Consider the following 18,063-nt stretch of genomic DNA (forward strand, 5'->3'; position numbering starts at 1 on the left):
GCAGCACTCCGATCCTCTGAAGCACCAACTGGGCTTTAATATGGCGCCATCATTTTGCCCTCAAGTGAACCAAGGCCAATATAGCGGGCTTGGGATGACATCATCTTCCCAATCACCAAAACGACGGCGCTTGTGGTGACGTCCTCTCCTCCGATTCGAGTATTGGGGTGGAGGTCATGATATGCCGTGGGTATACTGATGTGAAGACTTTCCATTTGTTTTGCCTGCTTTTGTTACTGTCTTATGTTTATTCCACCTATTTTCATCTGTTGGTGCTCTATAAATGCAATTAAATGTTATAATAATACTGTGCGTCCACACAAAAGCAGTTTATATATGGGCCACCCCCTCCTCAAGCATCTTAGCACTCTCTTCTAGAAGAGTAGCATATAACTCTTCAAATCCACCTGGGCCATGTGTAGGTGATGCACAAGCAAATCCAACATTAGCACACCTCGTGTTATACATTTTCATTCAGGAACATTTCTTGATTAGCTGGAAAATTGGACAGGGCAATGTGTTCCCTTCAGTGTAACAGATAAATGTGTCAGAAACCAAGGTTTATCATTCCTTCCAACAGTTTTGTTTCAGGGAGTGTGACTAGAAAGCATGGCTTTACCAAGACTTATCCAGAGATCTATTTTAATCAGGTAAGGAATTTAGAAAAATAATAATGTATTTTAATTACGCCATTTAATTTTAAAATTGTGTTGAAATAAAACTGAGCCATGCAATAATGGGATAGATTCTCTAATATTGTTGTGTTACAAAATGCACTCCCGAGCATGCAGTGATACTTTTTACAGGGCAAAATAATGTCTCGCATTCAGATGATTAAGCCCAATGAATCCATACGCCTCAATTAATTATTTCAAGAAAAAATATACCCATTGTGAATATACTGTTCACTTGCTCTTTCTGAAGTGTTGCCTATTTGGATCAATAACATCACTTAGTAACTATAACATTATCCTTTGAAATTAAAGTCTTTGGCATCTTACCAAGCTTTGTAGAATCAATGCTGTCAAGGTAGCTGATCTATCTTTTCTACTGAAAGACTGTAAGGTCATGAACATAATTCTCCTTCAAGTAAAATATATAATAAAAAAGCAAGACGTAGCTATGAAATTCTATTTAAGTTTATATGCATAACATTTGACATGCATTATTATTACATTATAAACTATTGTTAAACAATGTATAATAATTTCATTTGGAATGTCTCATTTATTTAGTGAATAATGAAAAAATGTATAGTATGATTAAGCTTATCGAACACATGCATGCATGGACACATATCTCTATATATAACGTATGTCATTTATACAAGATATATATTATATGTTTTCTGTTCATCCAATAAACATAGTTCTTTAATAAGATAAAGAGGCTGATTGATTCACTGAGAGGGTAGTAGATAAGAAGAGCAGCCTTCCAGCATAGGTAGTAGAGGTTAATACAGTGAAACATTTTAAAAATTCATGGGATAGCCATAAGGCTTTCCTGAATACAAGACAAGACCAAAAAGTTTTTAAGCATTATCTTCAATCAAATTCTCCGAGTTGCTAATTTAAAAGAGGGGAGTTCAGAGAATAGTTAATTGAAGAATGCTATTAAATGTTCGGGCTCCAAGTGGCCATCATGTGTACTCTTAATTTTGATGGGATTCATAGTTCCTGTAGTAGAATCCCACTTATTACATAAAAAGAACAATTTTCTTTCTTATGCAAGAATCACAAATGATCAACATATAGTGTAATGTTATCTTACTCTTATAGGTCAATGTAAATGAATGGCATTTTTCTGCATATTATGTATTGCTGATTGATGATAATTGTTCACCTGCTAATCCACTACTCATTATTGCATGATATGCAAAATAATAGAAAAGAGAGATCACAGTAAGAATATAATGGGACAAAATTATACCTTTCATTTATACAAGAAAAATGAAATAAATGCTTGCTTCATCTCCATGAAGTCCCTTTTGATATCATTATCAAAATGATATAATGCTGTAATATAAATTGCATTGAAAGTATTCTTGAAGTATCTGCTGTCGGGTGAGTTTGATGTTCCCAGCTCCACCAATAATGGAATCATCAAAGGCTAAGGTACAAATGTAGTCAGAGAAAAAAGTAATGAAAAAAAGGGAGATGGGAGGTGTACTATTTATAGGTTCTGGGAAAATAGAAACTCTGGGGACCTTTATAATAATGGAAAAGACAATTTGTAATACAGGTACAGAATTAATAGAAAAACAAATCAACAGAATGTGTAGCAGTGCAAAACACATTGAATTCTATCTCACAAAACAGAAAATAAGATGAATGCTGGTCAAACATCTGTAACAATGCTTAAAACATATGTCAAAACAAAATAATGTACAATGTTGGACAAATGAAATAATTCCATGAAATATTTTAACAGTACAGTGAATATATATTTTGTTGGACAAATAGTAAAAGGCCTTTTAATTACAACAATTGAAACAAAATAATGAAAATGTTCTTTCCTGATTTGTAAAAAAAATAAAGTATAAAACATTTCGTTTCCTGTTTGTTGTCAAGTGAAAAACACAATTTTAAAAGTGTTCTATATAATGAATATGTCCTGTATTCTGAAGCTGCAGGGATATACAATCTTAAGACATCACTAAAGGAAAATGAATTTAGAAAGTTTGGCAAGATATTTATTAAGATTTATGTCAGAAAATATTAAATTATCCAGGAGATTTCGTATTTTTGTATTTTTTCATCACTATCCATTTTTTTCTTCTGCATTTAGTTTTTCAGCATGGGAGGAGGGTGAGAAACATGGTTTCTCCCTCTCTTCCCTACGATCCCCCTGCACCGATCACACTGTGATCTCTATGCAAGTCCCCACAGACTTGCATAGAGATCGCAGTGTCTGTGCCTCATCGGAGCTATCGGATATCCCTGCAGGGGATATCTTGTCCTCCGATAACCTTCCGGGTGACGTCAACAGTGACGAAACCTAGAAGGGAATGCCCGATCGCGCAATCCGCGTTTAAAGATGTAACAGTTTTCCGGCTTTCGTGCCGGAAGCTGTTACATCAGATCGGGCAGCAGAAAGCCGGTAAGTCTATAGGGGACTGAAGGGGTTAATAGGTTGTAACTTGCTAATGGATTGTCAGCTCAAAGTTATTTGTAACAACACTACAGAATCTGCTTGCGCTCTATAAGTAAAATGTAATAACAAGTGCTTAAGTTGTTTGGGGGCCATAACTACAGTACAGACATTTTTTTTTTCTGAAAAAGAGAACGTTGCCTTGAAGGCATTGTCCAACTCCATGTAAAGTATGAGATTTTATGAGTGTGTTACAGTAAGTGAGTATCTACAGAGAGAGGACAAGCATCATTTTTACCCATCTTATAGTATTAGTAACAGTTTAAACATACCTAGCAGATTCTATAGCAGTGTGCAAAGACGTTATACATACAATTAAAAATGTACACAAAAGGCCCTGCTCACAAGGGTTTACAATGTAAATACAATTCTTAACTTCAAGACTTTTAGGATTTAAGAACATATTAAATAATACTGTTCACATCAAGTTATAGTAAATTCCCATTAGATAAGTCTCCCTCTATAAGTATTATACCATTACTTAAAATGCAGTGAAAACTGTTCTAGGGGACATGTATTAGGCTGTCACATTTATACTATTTCTGCAATATTAAGTTTTATATGACCTTTTTTCTTCATGGCATTACTAAGTGCAGCATTAACAAGATAAGTGAGAATGTAATGCCTTGTGTTTATGAATAATGAACATTTTCAAGGGGATTTTGCTTTAAACAGCATGTACTGTACTTCTACTCTATAAGCTGTCAACTACGAGGTATGAATGTAGTCAGTAAAGTGAATCATCCTTTAATAATGATTTGTAAGTCCGAGGAATATTTGGGATGCTTCAGACACATTGCAAAATCCAAAAACGGGAATTGTTTTTCTCTGTCTAGTGCATTCGAAAAATTGTAATTTGCCATATATTGTATTCTAACAGTAGCCATGACAGGATCCAGTAAGATAAATGTGTTATCGCAATGTATGTTACCATGCATTCTGTAATCCTACTTTCTGTAGCTCAGCATTTTCCCCTAAAGATGTGCTATATTATTGGAATTCTGTAATATTTCATGAATGTTTCATAAAAAGGAATATTGTCCTGGTGCTTCAAAAAATCACATCACACTGATTGAAAAGAATAAGAATGCCATTTTTTTGTAATTTGACATTTATATGCATTTTTCCAAAGGCAAGAGAATGCTCATACCCTCAAGTTTTGTGTTATGTCTACATACTTGGACAAACGAACTATACCATGGAGCATCAGGGCAAGTACCTGAGATGCCCAATATATCCAGCTAGCATAGATTACCAGTATACTGGTTTTGGTGTTTTAATGCCATACACTTCAAGTATGGCTTGAAGAAGGAAAGTCTAGAGCACTGGGTGACTATGCATCTGACAAAATTTAGTTGGTGACCACACACAGTGGAGGGCTAGCATCGTTTGGCTCAATGGGCAGGTAATGCCAAGTGGTCCCATTGTCCTCTAGTACCTGCCCACCTCTGTAACTCATATATATGCACTAGCACAGATATTTACAACTGCACATAAATACACAAACATACATATACTTACACTAACCCACATATACACATACTTACACTAACACACACTTACACATATTCACTAACACACATTTACACACACACTACCTACACATACAGATTCATGATAATACACAAACACGTGGTTCTGCCATATGAGTGTCAATAAAGGTAAGTGGGGGACATCATTTGTTTGTTGCTGATCAAAGGTTTACCATCGCTTGGAACTTTTTAATAGTTTAAGACCTTTTTCCATAAATAAAATTACTTTTGGATTAGTTGAGGTTCCACTTCTTTTAATAATGATTACATTTTCATAGCACCACTCAAGACCACTCAAAATGGAAACCTCTGCACAGGTTCTTTATGACTTTTTTAAATAGATTCCTCTACAAGGTGCAGTATCTCACAAAAGTGAGTACACCCCTCACATTTCTGAAAATATTTCATTATATCATTATATTAATATTATTTCATATTTTCATGTGACAATACTGAAGAGTACACCAATGAGTGGAAATGTCCTAATTAGGCTCAATTAGCCATTTTCCCTCCCCGGTGTCATGTGACTCCTTAGTGTTACAAGGTCTCAGGTGTAAATGGGGAGCAGGTGTGTTACATTTGTTGTTATCGCTCTCACACTCTTGTATACTGGTCACTGGAAGTTCAACATGGCACCTCATGGCAAAGAACTCTCTGAGGATCTGAAAAAAAGAATTGTTGCTCTACATAAAGGTGGCCTAGGCTATAAGAAGATTGCCAAGACCCTGAAACTGAGCTGCAGCACAATGGGCAAGACCATACAGCGGTTTCACAAGACAGGTTTACTTAGAACAGGCCTTGCCATGTTCGACCAAAGAAGCCGAGTGCGCATGCTCAGCGTCATAGCCAGAAGTTGTCTTTGGGAAATAGATTTATGAATGCTGCTAGCATTGCTGCAGAGGTTGAAGGGGTGGGTGGTCAGCCTGTGAGTGCTCAGACCATACGCCACACACTGCATCACATTGGTCTGCATGGCTGTCGTCCCAGAAGGAGGCCTCTTCTAAAGATGATACACAAGAAAGCCCGCAAACAGTTTGCTGAAGAGAAGCAGACTAAGGACAGGGATTACTGGAACCATGTCCTGTGGTCCGATGAGACCAAGATAAACTTATTTGGTTCAGATGTTGTCAAGCATGTGGTGGCAACCAGGTGAGGTGTCTTGCCTACAGTCACGTGGTGGGAGTGTCATGGTCTGGGCCTGCATGAGTGCTGTCGGCACGTGGGAGCTACAGTTCATTGAGGGAACCATGAATGCCAACATGTACTGTGACATACTGAAGCAGAGCATGATCCCCTCCCTTCGGAGACTGGGTCGCAGGGCAGTATTCCAACATGATAACAACCCCAAACACACCTCCTAGACAACCACTGACTTGCTAAAGAAGCTGAGGGTAAAGGTGATGGACTCCAGACCTTAAACCTATTGAGCAACTGTGGGGCATCCTACAACGGAAGGTGAGGGAAAGCAAGGTCTCTAACATCCACCAGCTCCGTGATGTCGTCATTGAGGAGTGGAAGAGGACTCCAGTGGCAACCTGTGAAGCTCTGGTGAACTCCATGAGGGTTAAGGCAGTGCTGGAAAATAATGATGCCCATCCAAAATATTGACACTTTGGACCCAATTTGGGCATTTCCACTTAGGGGTGTACTCACTTTTGTTGCCAAGGTTTAGACATTAATGGTTGTGTGTTGAGTTATTTTGAGGGGACAGCAAATTTACACAGGCTGTACACTCATGACTTTACATTGTAGCAGAGTGTCATTTCTTCAGTGTTGTCACATGAAAAGATATAATAAAGTATTTACAAAAATGTGAGGGGTGTACTCCCTTTTGTGAGAAACTGTATAACCAGTTAAGTTATACTGATGCTATTTGGGTTAATGTCGGATAATGTTTCTTGCATTTTGAATGTGGACGTTTATTTGCTGTAATATTTGATGTCTAGACAATTAGAGCATAAATGTCTTCCACCTTGAGTGATACTGTAGCATCATGTCCAAAATATTAACACTTCCCTTTTCATCAAATAATCCCTGATTCTCAGAAAGAAAATTAAAGCAACTGGTAATTACCTATTATCAGTTAGGCCTAATGTGTTCAACGTACATTTTCACTCAGTATTGCAATAAACATTGTCATTACTAAAAATGAATATGAAATTCCTTATGGATCAGAAAGAATTGTTTATCTAAATGATCTTAATCCTATAATTTGTTTCAGATGGCAGCTTTCAGATGTTGCACATTTGGAAGTTTATATATTAACTTTGCTAGATCTGTGTATTGATATTAGTACCGTATATATAGGCAAGGACATTAAATACTGTCATTACTCATGTTTAATTTAACTGTACTGTTGTATATTACAATTGTTTTGTTATGTTTTTCAAAACTTTAATTGAAAATTCCCTAAAGTACCATTTGGTAATATCATAATGTAGTTTTAAGGACTACATGTTCAATGGATTATGAAATATAATTCCACAAAGGATTATGATTGTAAATCAAAAAACATTAGATATCATTAAACGAAAATTGCGTGAAGGTTAATTTCACTTTGCCTAGAAAAAACACAATGACCAACTGTATACATACAGGTTTAAAGCAAATTAATGTTTTAATTTATTATAATGCAAATGTATTGTGCTAGTAACCTACATTAAAGGTTAAATTCAGTATTTAGTAAGAGAGATAGAAACGTTACATAAGGTGTTTACTACTGCATTGGTAAATTGGTGCCGTGGGTACCGCGCTATCTGAGGAATAAATAAAAAGGACTAGTGTATAGCGGTGCGTAAATACTGTTTCTTACATTGTTTTGTTTAGGAGCAAGGTTCTATGTGGAGAGAGGCTTCTGGACCCTGTTGTGTGTGTGTGAGGGGCTGTCTGATGGTGTTGTGTGCAGAAGGGACTGTGCAATGTGGGGACGAGCAGACCGATGATTTGTGCAAGGAGGGGAAAAGCTACAACATAGTGTTGTGTGCAGTGAGGTGAGAGGTAACCTGATGGTGCTGAGCATAGGGAGGAGAAGATCTACCAGTGTTGGGGTGAGGCAATGGCAGAGTGTTGTGGGGTAGGGGCCGCTAGACAGAGTCATGGGTTTGGGGCTGCCAGACAGTATTTTGTGTGCAAGGAGATGGTGTACAGTATGTATTACACTCACAATCATATGTTTTTTCCCTTTCTATCCCTTCACTTTCTGCTGTAAAACACCCTATATCTAATATGTATGCTGAGAGCATATCAAGCTAAAGAATGGTTAAATTGACAGCATGAACTGGTTAATCAATAGAAATAAAACTCTTATTCATATTTGTTGATAGTTCTGCAAATTGAAGAAGCACTTCTGCTGCTATCTTTTGACATTTAAGGGCTAGAAATGTGAAAGATATTTATCACCAATAGTAATAACTATTCCAGAGCTGACAAAATGTTGTCAGCATTCTGTATTTTAATAGAGACATAGTGTTATAGTCTTTATGGGCTACAGATGCACATTAGTTTTACAAACAGTAAACTTACAAGGAAAAAGCACATTTATAATTTTTTTATAGTTTTGATTCATTACCAAAGTGTTTAGGAGAGTAGATTTGAAAATATGTCTGGGGACAGGAATCAAAAATGGTCAGGATCTGACATAGGACTTCCAGTGCCCTACACGCTATTTTTACAGCTATCCTTTACAGTGTAAGCTTACTTGTTAATATAAGAGAGAAATAATATTATTCCAGGAAAAAAATCTAATAGAAAAAATGCGGTAATAGGTTGGGTTATCTGCTTACCTAGATATATTCTGCTTTTGGATGGGAGACTGGGACAATAGATCCATTGGTTTACTTGTGTAGCCACCAGGATCTTTTAAAAACCATAATCCTTGTCACACCCTTGCAAATTTAGTAGATGAAAAACCTCTACTAAGGTGATTAAGTTTCAAATGTGGGTTTAGACAGAATGAACTCTCTCAAGTTTTTGTGCAAGCATTGTACATTTTTCCAATCATCTTACCACATTGGAGAGTGTAGCTTGCTAGATTCCCTGGTAAATGTTTTATTTTTAATAGAAAGAAGGTTTCTCCCTTATTTTCATAATCTTTAACAAATATTTAATATCTGTCTGAGTTGTTGAGAATGCAGTTGTTACTGAGATACTAGCTTCAATCAAGGGGCCTTTCATCCCCATTCCTTTGTTGGCCTGTAGCTGACAACCATAGGAATTCTTCCAGGAGACTCCCATATGAGTCCTAAATGGACTGCCGGACTGCTGGCTACTACAGTTGGACAATGTCCTAATACCGCACTGAGCAGGCACATAACAGGCAGAGCTATGGTGTTAATTGGGTTGTGTGTGAAATCACAAAAGAAACATTGGTGTACAATGTGTACAATGAGGATAGATCTTCTGAGAACTAATGCCCCAAGAATATACTCTTACAGGCCGCCATGCTCTCATGATTTTTGTATTCAAATTTTTCTCAAATGTAGGAAAAACATATTTGAAACGTATGTTGGAAATATATGGCTGACAATGTCAACACAGAGAACACAGAAAAAAAAAATATTAGTCTGTGGGAAATCAGGCACAGAAGACCATAGTTAACAGCAGATATACAAAAATGGAGCAGTTCTGGGGCAGAGTACTAAATTAGCAACCCATTTAATTATGTTTAATGATGATTGCTCAAAATTTAGCATTTCCTCGGAACTGCTATCATTTTTCTTTTATAATTATGGTCCAAAGTGGGTAAATAAACAACATCATTTTAGTTGCAACTCTGTTAAAATGACTTGTTCTGTGTGCTGCTGCCTGGAATACTGTGACAGCTGGACATTCATTTTAGAAAAGCAGATGTCACTAGCTGTATCTTTATAGGGTTTGGCAATGTGAATTTTGGTGAAAAAAATACATTATTAAAACAATCTATACAAATTAGTCCTAGTTTAGCTTTTTAAAGCACATCAATCATTCATAAAAATTGATGCTTCTTATAAGGACATAAGCAATAGGAGTAATTCATTACTAAATCTAATGTCAAACTGGTGCTTCTCAAAAGCATTCAAATAACCTAATTATGTCAGCGCTCAATCTATCACCCATGCACTGATTGCTTTCTTCAAAAAAATCGATTTCTAATTTGATTCTACTATTACATCAGTCAGGTGCAGACTAAATTGAAATAACTGTCATATATACTTAACAGTGTTTTCTTTTACTTATGCAACTATACTATGCAGCAGGGGTTGGCAAGGTGTCCATAAACATGTGGTGTCCAGCATCCTGCCAGCTCTCTCCAGAGACGTACCGCCAGCCACTGGAGGAACAGGGCCTGTTGGGGAGATCAAGGATCTCCCTCTAACCAGCCCAAAATAAAGCCAGTGTGGGGTCTGTTTACACAGACCTCTGTTTAACAGCTCCGTTGCGAAACGTGCCAGATATTGATACTGAGCACACAACAATGAAGCCGCATGCACAGCGATGGAGCACTGACACCAAGAAGAAAGGGGAGCGATAGATAGTAAGACAGAGGAGCGATAGAAAGAAAATTGATAACGTGAAAGAGGAAGACAGCTAAAGAGAAAAGAGAGAGGTTAGATAAAGAGAGATGGGACAAATAACGAGAAAGCGGAAGATCAAAAAGAATTGGAAGACATGAAAAGAATGGGGAGAGATCATGACAAAGGGGAGAGATAAAAGGGGGTAATGAGATAGGGGAGACATTATGAGAATGAGGAGAAAGAGTGTGCTTCAAAAGTTTCTATGTTATTGCATGCATGTTTAAGGGCAACAAAGTGTGTGGATGCAAGGGCAAGTGTAAGCCAGGATGTTTATGTGTAAGAGCAAGCATGAAGGTGCATCTGTATGTATGTGTGTATGGGCAGGCGTATGTGTCTATGGGCAGGCATTTGTAAGGGGAGTGTAAATGTGTGTATTTTGACAATCTATCCAGTACTGTTACTGTTTTCTTCTTAAAGGTTGTAGAAAGACTCACTCTAACACATTTGAATCCAGGAGACTATTTAGGGTTGTTTTAAATCAAAACAAAATTATAGCTTTTCATTTGTCCAGCAACTGAAAAAATGTCTGCCATTAAACCATGTCCATGCCTATCCCTGCTAAGCAGACCACTTTAGGAAGTGCTATTGGTTAGCCAGTCATTTTGACAATTCCATTCAAAATACGGAGGCCCTCTATGCAGCTCCTAGGTCAAACACTCTATAGGACAGTTAAGCTCCTCCTCTTTCGATATACTGGGTCATGGCTGGATTCTGTCATAATAGCAGCTAAAAAAGGGTGAATCCATTGCGAACACACAAATCTCTGAAAACAAGGGTGATCCCTTACTAAACTGCCGAAAATGAGTACAAACATTTTGTTAGGATCGTTCATTCGTTGCCATGTGTAGCCGCCATTTCAAACTTTTTTTGCGCATTTACAATATGTTTTGGATGAGGTAAAGTGGGAAGAGACTGTGTATAGGAGGCTCCGTATACTTTCTCCTTCCCACACTGATGCCCTGTCCAATGACGTCAGCACGTACCACACAGACGCGTTTCACTGTAACAGCTTCCTCAAGTGAGTATCAGGTAGGTTCCATCTTCTACTGGAGGTCTGTTCTTTCAGAAAGACAGAACCTACCTGATACGCACTAGAGGACACTGTTACAGCAAAACGCATCTGTCTGATACGTGCTGACGTCATCGGCCGCGGCATTGGTGTCAGAAGGAGCAAGTACACAGAGCTACTGGGGACTCATATCTGCCTTTAGCGGGATGCTGCTATATGGATTAGTTATACAGCCGCAGTGAAAAAAACATGGAATCTGCAATGTAAGATAGAAAACTTATTATTGAAAAAATATTTTTTTACTTACCTTCCGGCTTTCTGTCTTCTACTTATACTGCCTTGAGGGAGTCCATATCCGAGAAGAACACAGATCCTTCTTAAAGGCCCTATATCACGTAAGGGGCTGTCTTTGTATTTATATCCTCCACATTTATCTACTTACTACACTATATAGTGTTTCCTGTCCTATATGTGCATTCTGAGCTTGTACTTAAAATGCAATAGTTTTAGATTCTGATGACCACTTCTGGTACAATGTTCAAAACATAGCTGATTCAGTACCTTGACACAAAAGGGCCAATGACGGTCAAAATTCTTTATGGATCTAAAAAATGTATAGGCCCTACCTATGGCTTCATTCCATTCCATTTGTTTATATAGTACTATCAAATTCTGTATGGGCTGTTACAATCAGTAAAATAATTTAAAATCACACGCAATAACAAAATGGTTCAAAAAGAGAAGAGGACGCTGATTTTGTGAGCTTAAAATCTAGTCAGTGTTTGAGAGGAACGGGAACAGTAGGAGAGAAGTGCTTGAATGGGGATGAGATGATAGGGTCCAGATGATCTGTAGAGACGACAGATAAAAAATAGGATTTTTGGGATGTGATCCCTTCACCTAGTGAGTGGTTAGAGGTGGGAAGGCATGAGGAAAGGTGGAAATGCCATGTGAGCTAAGGATGGGTGATCGTAGAAAGGAGGGCAAGATCTTGACTGTGAAGGGGTTGCCAAGGTCAAAGGGAGATGAAATGTGTCTAAAGAGTAGGGGAAAGGAAAAGAGTAAAAACATGTAAGGGCTCATTGTAAGCATTAGGGTGATAGGGATAATGGATTAGGTGGGTTACCTGCTGTTTGCCCGGAAAGATGGTGTTGCAATTTCCCTCCAGTTCCCTTCCAGTGTTACTCTTATCTGTCCACCCTAAAGTGTCCACTTGGAATGAGGCCATTGCAGCTACATTTCCAAGCAAGATTGTTTCCAAGTGAGGCCTAGGAATTTACAGGGCTACCTCAAAAGTGGTCAGATAAGCTGATTGCATATAAGATGTAGATATTTTACACATTGTCTTAACAATTACAATTAAGCAAGACAAGAAGGCACCAGAATAAGCCCTTTTTAAATCAGTAGGCAGGGTAGAGATATGCCAGGTGAAAATAAGGGGTTACAGGGTTTACGGGTTTTGGGGTGGATCATGCCATAGCACCCAATCTGCCACTGGAGCAGATTGGGTGCATGTGGAGCAATGTCATCAATGGCCCACCAGGCATTTCTGGGGTGTGCCAGATGGCCAATCCAGGCTTGCTCTGTTCTCTGTTTTATAGATTTTTACACTTATCTATTTTTTTCCTAAGCCCTGAATTTTGGTAGTGATGTTGTTTTTGGAGTAACTATGCAATGAAACTTTTGTTGTGGGCATTATTAGCCAAAATTACCTAGCGTGTTATGAAAAGGATTTAGAATACTTTTATTGTAAATGATTTCATTTTGAATTGAGGAAAGCTTGATACATTATGTGGAAAGAAATACAGAGAAGCGTGATGTATGTTTTAAACTGAAGAAAGTGTAAACCATGAATATATGCAATATTTTTAAATTCAAACATTTTCCATTTCATCTTTTTTTTGTAAAATAAGGGGGAAAAAACAATATCGGAAGCTTGTAGTGTGTTAAATGTGTGATTTTGGACTATATCCTTGTTCATATTGTTATAGTTTTGCAATCTTCTGACGCCTTGGGGGCATGACATTTACTGAGACAATTTTTGCTTCATAATGTGCAAATACTATTACTTTGAGCATGCACCATTACTGATTCAATAGCTTTGAAAATTACTTATTTGAAAAAATATAAATTCTCATATCCCAGCTTTATTGATTATGACAATTTCCAGCATAACTTTAGAAAACTTAATGAATAAACCTAAATATTACTACATTTCTGTAGAATAAGATGATGCACAAATTCAGGTTCCATGAGAGATGCCTTGATTGAATATTCTATTGCTATATAGGCCAAGGGAGTTTGTGCACACATGCTTCTTAAATCATGTATATGGATCCCTGGGTAGATCATTCTGAGACCAGGGCAAATCAAGTCTGTTTTGTTTATGTTACATGTGCAGGAATTATACATGTAAACTCATCAAAGACACCAACTTTACACAAGATAACAATATTTATTTAAACAAGATGTCAGATTTTGCATTTTGTTTATATATTCTTAGTTATTCACCCGGTTACACGTAACAGCTTCATAGAAAAAAGGTATAAAATAGTTATCAGTTGAGCCAAAGCCTTTAACCTGCCAGAAGCATATGCAAAGAAACATAGCGCAATGTGGCAATGCAACGATAAAGCCACCTTGAGCTGGAGTTCTCAAAGACAAGTACCCTTTTCACTGTTTCCTTGTAAAAGCAAAATATTTTAATGGAATATGAAGAGAGCACATGAAAATGAGGCAGAGATGAGGACATTGTCTTTGAACTTTGTATTTTCTTGGTCCAAAAGTATTTGTTACTCATAAGAAAACTGAACAAAAATATGTATATAGATTTAACTCCTAGAATGACACAGATCCTCACGATATTTATGTACAATACTGAAGGTTTGAGGATGTAGACAAACAGTTTGGATTTGGGCCATGGAGGCAGCAGGGGTTAATATTTATATATATATTGGGAGCAGGGGCTAATATTTATATATATTGGCAGCAGGGACTAATATTTATATAAATGTGGTCACCCTAGGCGCCAGCGGCGTGCTGAGGCGGATGCACGACATGCACCCGGGCAGCAGGGAGTGGAGGCAAGAGAGGGGCGCCCCTCTATCGCCTCTGCTCCCTACTACCACCCGCCTCGTCGATGTCCTGACTGTAGTGGTGGGAGGGCGAGGCCTCTGTCTCGGTGCCAGCGCTTCATGCTGACCGTCAGAATATGACATCAAATCCCAGCGCTTAGCAGTGAAGCCGCGGCAGAGCAGTAAGACAGAGCTCCCACCACAAAACGTCATCAAGGTAAGTGAACTACAAGGGGGGGGTAGATAGTGAGATGTGGGGAGAGGAGGTAGATAGTAAGAAGTGGGGAGAGGAGGTAGATAGTGAGAAGTAGGGAGAGGGGGTAGAATGAGTGAGAGAATTAATTAATGTGTGGATGAATTGCTTGAATGATTTGTGAGAATGCATTAATTAATATGTGTAAATGATTGGTGTAAATGAGTGAGAGAATGAATGATTGTGTGAATGAAAGAGTGAATGAGTGTGTGTATAAGTGTTTGTGTGTATCATGGATGTTTAAGTGATTTTGTGTGTGTAATCTGGGTGCGCGTCAAGTTCTATGTGGACGCCAGGGCTGGCCTTTGGGGTGTGCAACCTGTGATATATGCCTGTAATTTAGTTGTTTTTCTTATCTATAACTTTAATGCCGAGTTTATATGTGATTTCCAGCTGATCTGTGCCTGCAAAGCTGGTGTTGTGTGTTATTTTGTTGACCTGTATCTGCTATGCTTTTTTTCCATACATTATTATTGTATACCTGCACATTCAGGATTTGTATGTCTGCTTCTGTTGATTTGATCTATACCTTCAATGCTGAGTTAACATGTGATTTTCAATTGATCTATACCAGCAAAACTGGGTTTGTGTGTTATTCTGTTGATCTATATCTGCTATGCCATGTTTCCATACATTATTTATGTGTACCTGCAAACATAGGGTTTGTATGTTTTATTCAGGTGATGCAAGTGCTGTTTACATGTGTTGTTTATTTGATCCATAGTTCACAGGGAGGAGGGAAAAGCGAGGTATGTCTTAGAGAATGAGGGGACAAAGGAACTCTGGGGATGATTGTGGGGGAGAGGACCACGCAAAGTCACGGTAGGGTCAGAAAGAGGGAAGACTGCACTGACTCTCACAGTCAACCCCTAATCTGCAGTCAGTGTGGCAAATATTTTTTTTGGTGCGGGAGTGGAAGGAGTGATTGCATATTAGGGAGCATGGAGCGGGCCCAAGGAAATGCTTTCTGGGGTCCAATTTTTCCAATATTTAAAAAAAAAAATTGCTGTTTTTTTTCTTATATTTAATGTATATTATTGTTACCAGTGTTTCCAGTTATATATTATTGTACGTGTTTTCACTTGCACATAAATAATCTTTTATTAAAACTAGTTGTTTGTTACAAGATTTTTTTCCTTTCTTTTTTGTGGGATGGGGGGGTGCCAGAGGAGTAGTCCAGACAGGGCCCCTAAACACCTAAGGACGGCCCTGAGCCAGACATTGATGTTTTTTTTCTTCAGAGCAATCACAAGGCTATTAGGGTAGGGGGGTTGTGTTGCTACATGTCTCGATATCGAGGCATGTCATCAACACCGTTTATGCTTAGGAAGCGATTCTGATCGCTTCCTAAGCTGTTTTAGCCTGCCGCCGCGATCTTTGTTGATCGGTGCGTTGGCGGCCATTTTTCTTGTGGGGACGGCTATCGCAGTGATGCAGCTGTTTAACAGCAGCCCGTACATGTACGGGCTTTGTCGTTATCACATTGCACTGCAAGCCCGTACATGTACGTGCTTTGTCGTTAAAAATTTCTACGCTGTATCTATTTGGTGTTATTTTAATGGACAAAAACAAGGACCACAAACTTATAAATGGTAGTGTATGTGTATATATGTATTTGACCATGTTAAATTGTGAATTTAACAAGATCGACAAAAATATCACAATTGCTCTCCCAGTTATAAAGAACAAGTTGCTATTCTAATAATTTATTTATAATAACTGTTTTACAATGTTATTCAGAATGACCCCCTTCTTCTTATTTTAATACTCACTTTTAATGATGCCAAATTCTGTTACGCCTCAGAATTAGTTATGATTATGATTATTGAGAATTATTATGTGCCCCTTACTGCATTAGAAGGGTCACTACTGCAGTCATATCAATAACATTAATATTTTCACAAAGTAAATTGACACCAAAGTTATAATAACCAGTTACATAAAAAGCTTTTTGACATTAATAAGATGTATGGCTTTAACATATTTAAACAAACTGAATTGCAGCTAAGTTACAGAATATTAAATTGCTTTATTTCACCAAGTAATTGCTTTATTTTCACCAAGTAAGAAAATATCTTTACTTTATAAAATGTACTGTACATTATGTTCATTGATTTAATGCTTTATTCTGAATGGATGATTCTTGGTTTCTATAAAATACTGTACCTAATGCAGTACAAGTGATGATCCACAGGCCAGATGGGGCCCACATATGACTTACTTAAGACATCAATATGTTCTCCTATTTGACATTATGACTTAATATCAGAAACCTTACTCAAGCTTCTGAATAGTCTTTGGCCTTCAAGATTAAATTCTTGAGCAACACAACCATATTGTGGTTTGTCCAATCCACAGCCTGTTGGCCAGATGGGGTCCCTGATGTGAGATGCTTGGATATCTCAGGACACTGTTGTGTTACATAATTTAAAGAAATAGTCACAATTGAATGCTGGGCATGATAGGAGTGTGATTACAGCCTCCCTATGCCATGCTACCCCATACACACTTACACTTACACACACACTTACACATCCATGCTATCACACACACACTCATTCACAAACATTCATTCGCAAACATTCATTCACTCATTCATATACTCGTACTCATATTCATTCCCTTAATCAGGCATGTTTGCTCATACACCCTCCCCCACCCTCTTACCTGAACTGCAGATCTCTCTCTCGCAGACTTCTGCAGGGGCCCTGCTGTTTCCCTTTCTCTCTCTCTCTGCGCAAAAAAGGAACGGAGCAGAGTCATGTGACATGCATTCACATGACTCCGCTAGGTTCCTGCTTCTCCTGGCCAGTACAAGAGATGCTGCTTGAGCAACGATTATTTTCAGCTGTTTTTTTTATTTCAGCATTTTGCCGATAATGCCATTTTTGGATGATATATTTCGGCCACCGATATATCGGTGCATCCCTAAAATAATGTGTTCTCTGTGCTCTCTGTCATATATAGAAAAATATGATTAATATTTTGTTTATACAATAGACCTCTTTCTAGGCCATTAAAAAGTGATCAACATTATATGAGCTACTACACTAACTGTGCCAATGATACTAATTGACTAATTATACATTCATAACAAAATATGTAAAACTTTGGCAGGATTATGGTCCCAAGATTGAAATCCTTGGAAATGAGATGGTCTTCACTGAATTTGGACCTATTGTCTAAAGAAATTGGAAATAAAACTGCAAATGTTTTCAGGAAAATAAACTTTATATGAAATAATGAAAAATGCTTAAAATGTGTTAGAAGATGCTTGGATGCTGCAATGTTAATCTGCGCTACGACAGAACACATCATAATTGATTTTACGCTAAAAGTGGGATAATGGGGCAGCTCTTTAGGACAGTGTGACAGTGCCCCAAAAATCAGAACTGTCCCACAAATACCAAGACAAAAAAGAACGCTTCAGGTAGTGTCCCAAAATCTGATGGTAATTGCCCCCCTCTGCCAGACCTCCATGCTTGTGAGCGCC

Source organism: Spea bombifrons, chromosome 3 (assembly GCF_027358695.1).
Source record: "Spea bombifrons isolate aSpeBom1 chromosome 3, aSpeBom1.2.pri, whole genome shotgun sequence".
Lineage (NCBI taxonomy): Eukaryota > Metazoa > Chordata > Amphibia > Anura > Pelobatidae > Spea > Spea bombifrons.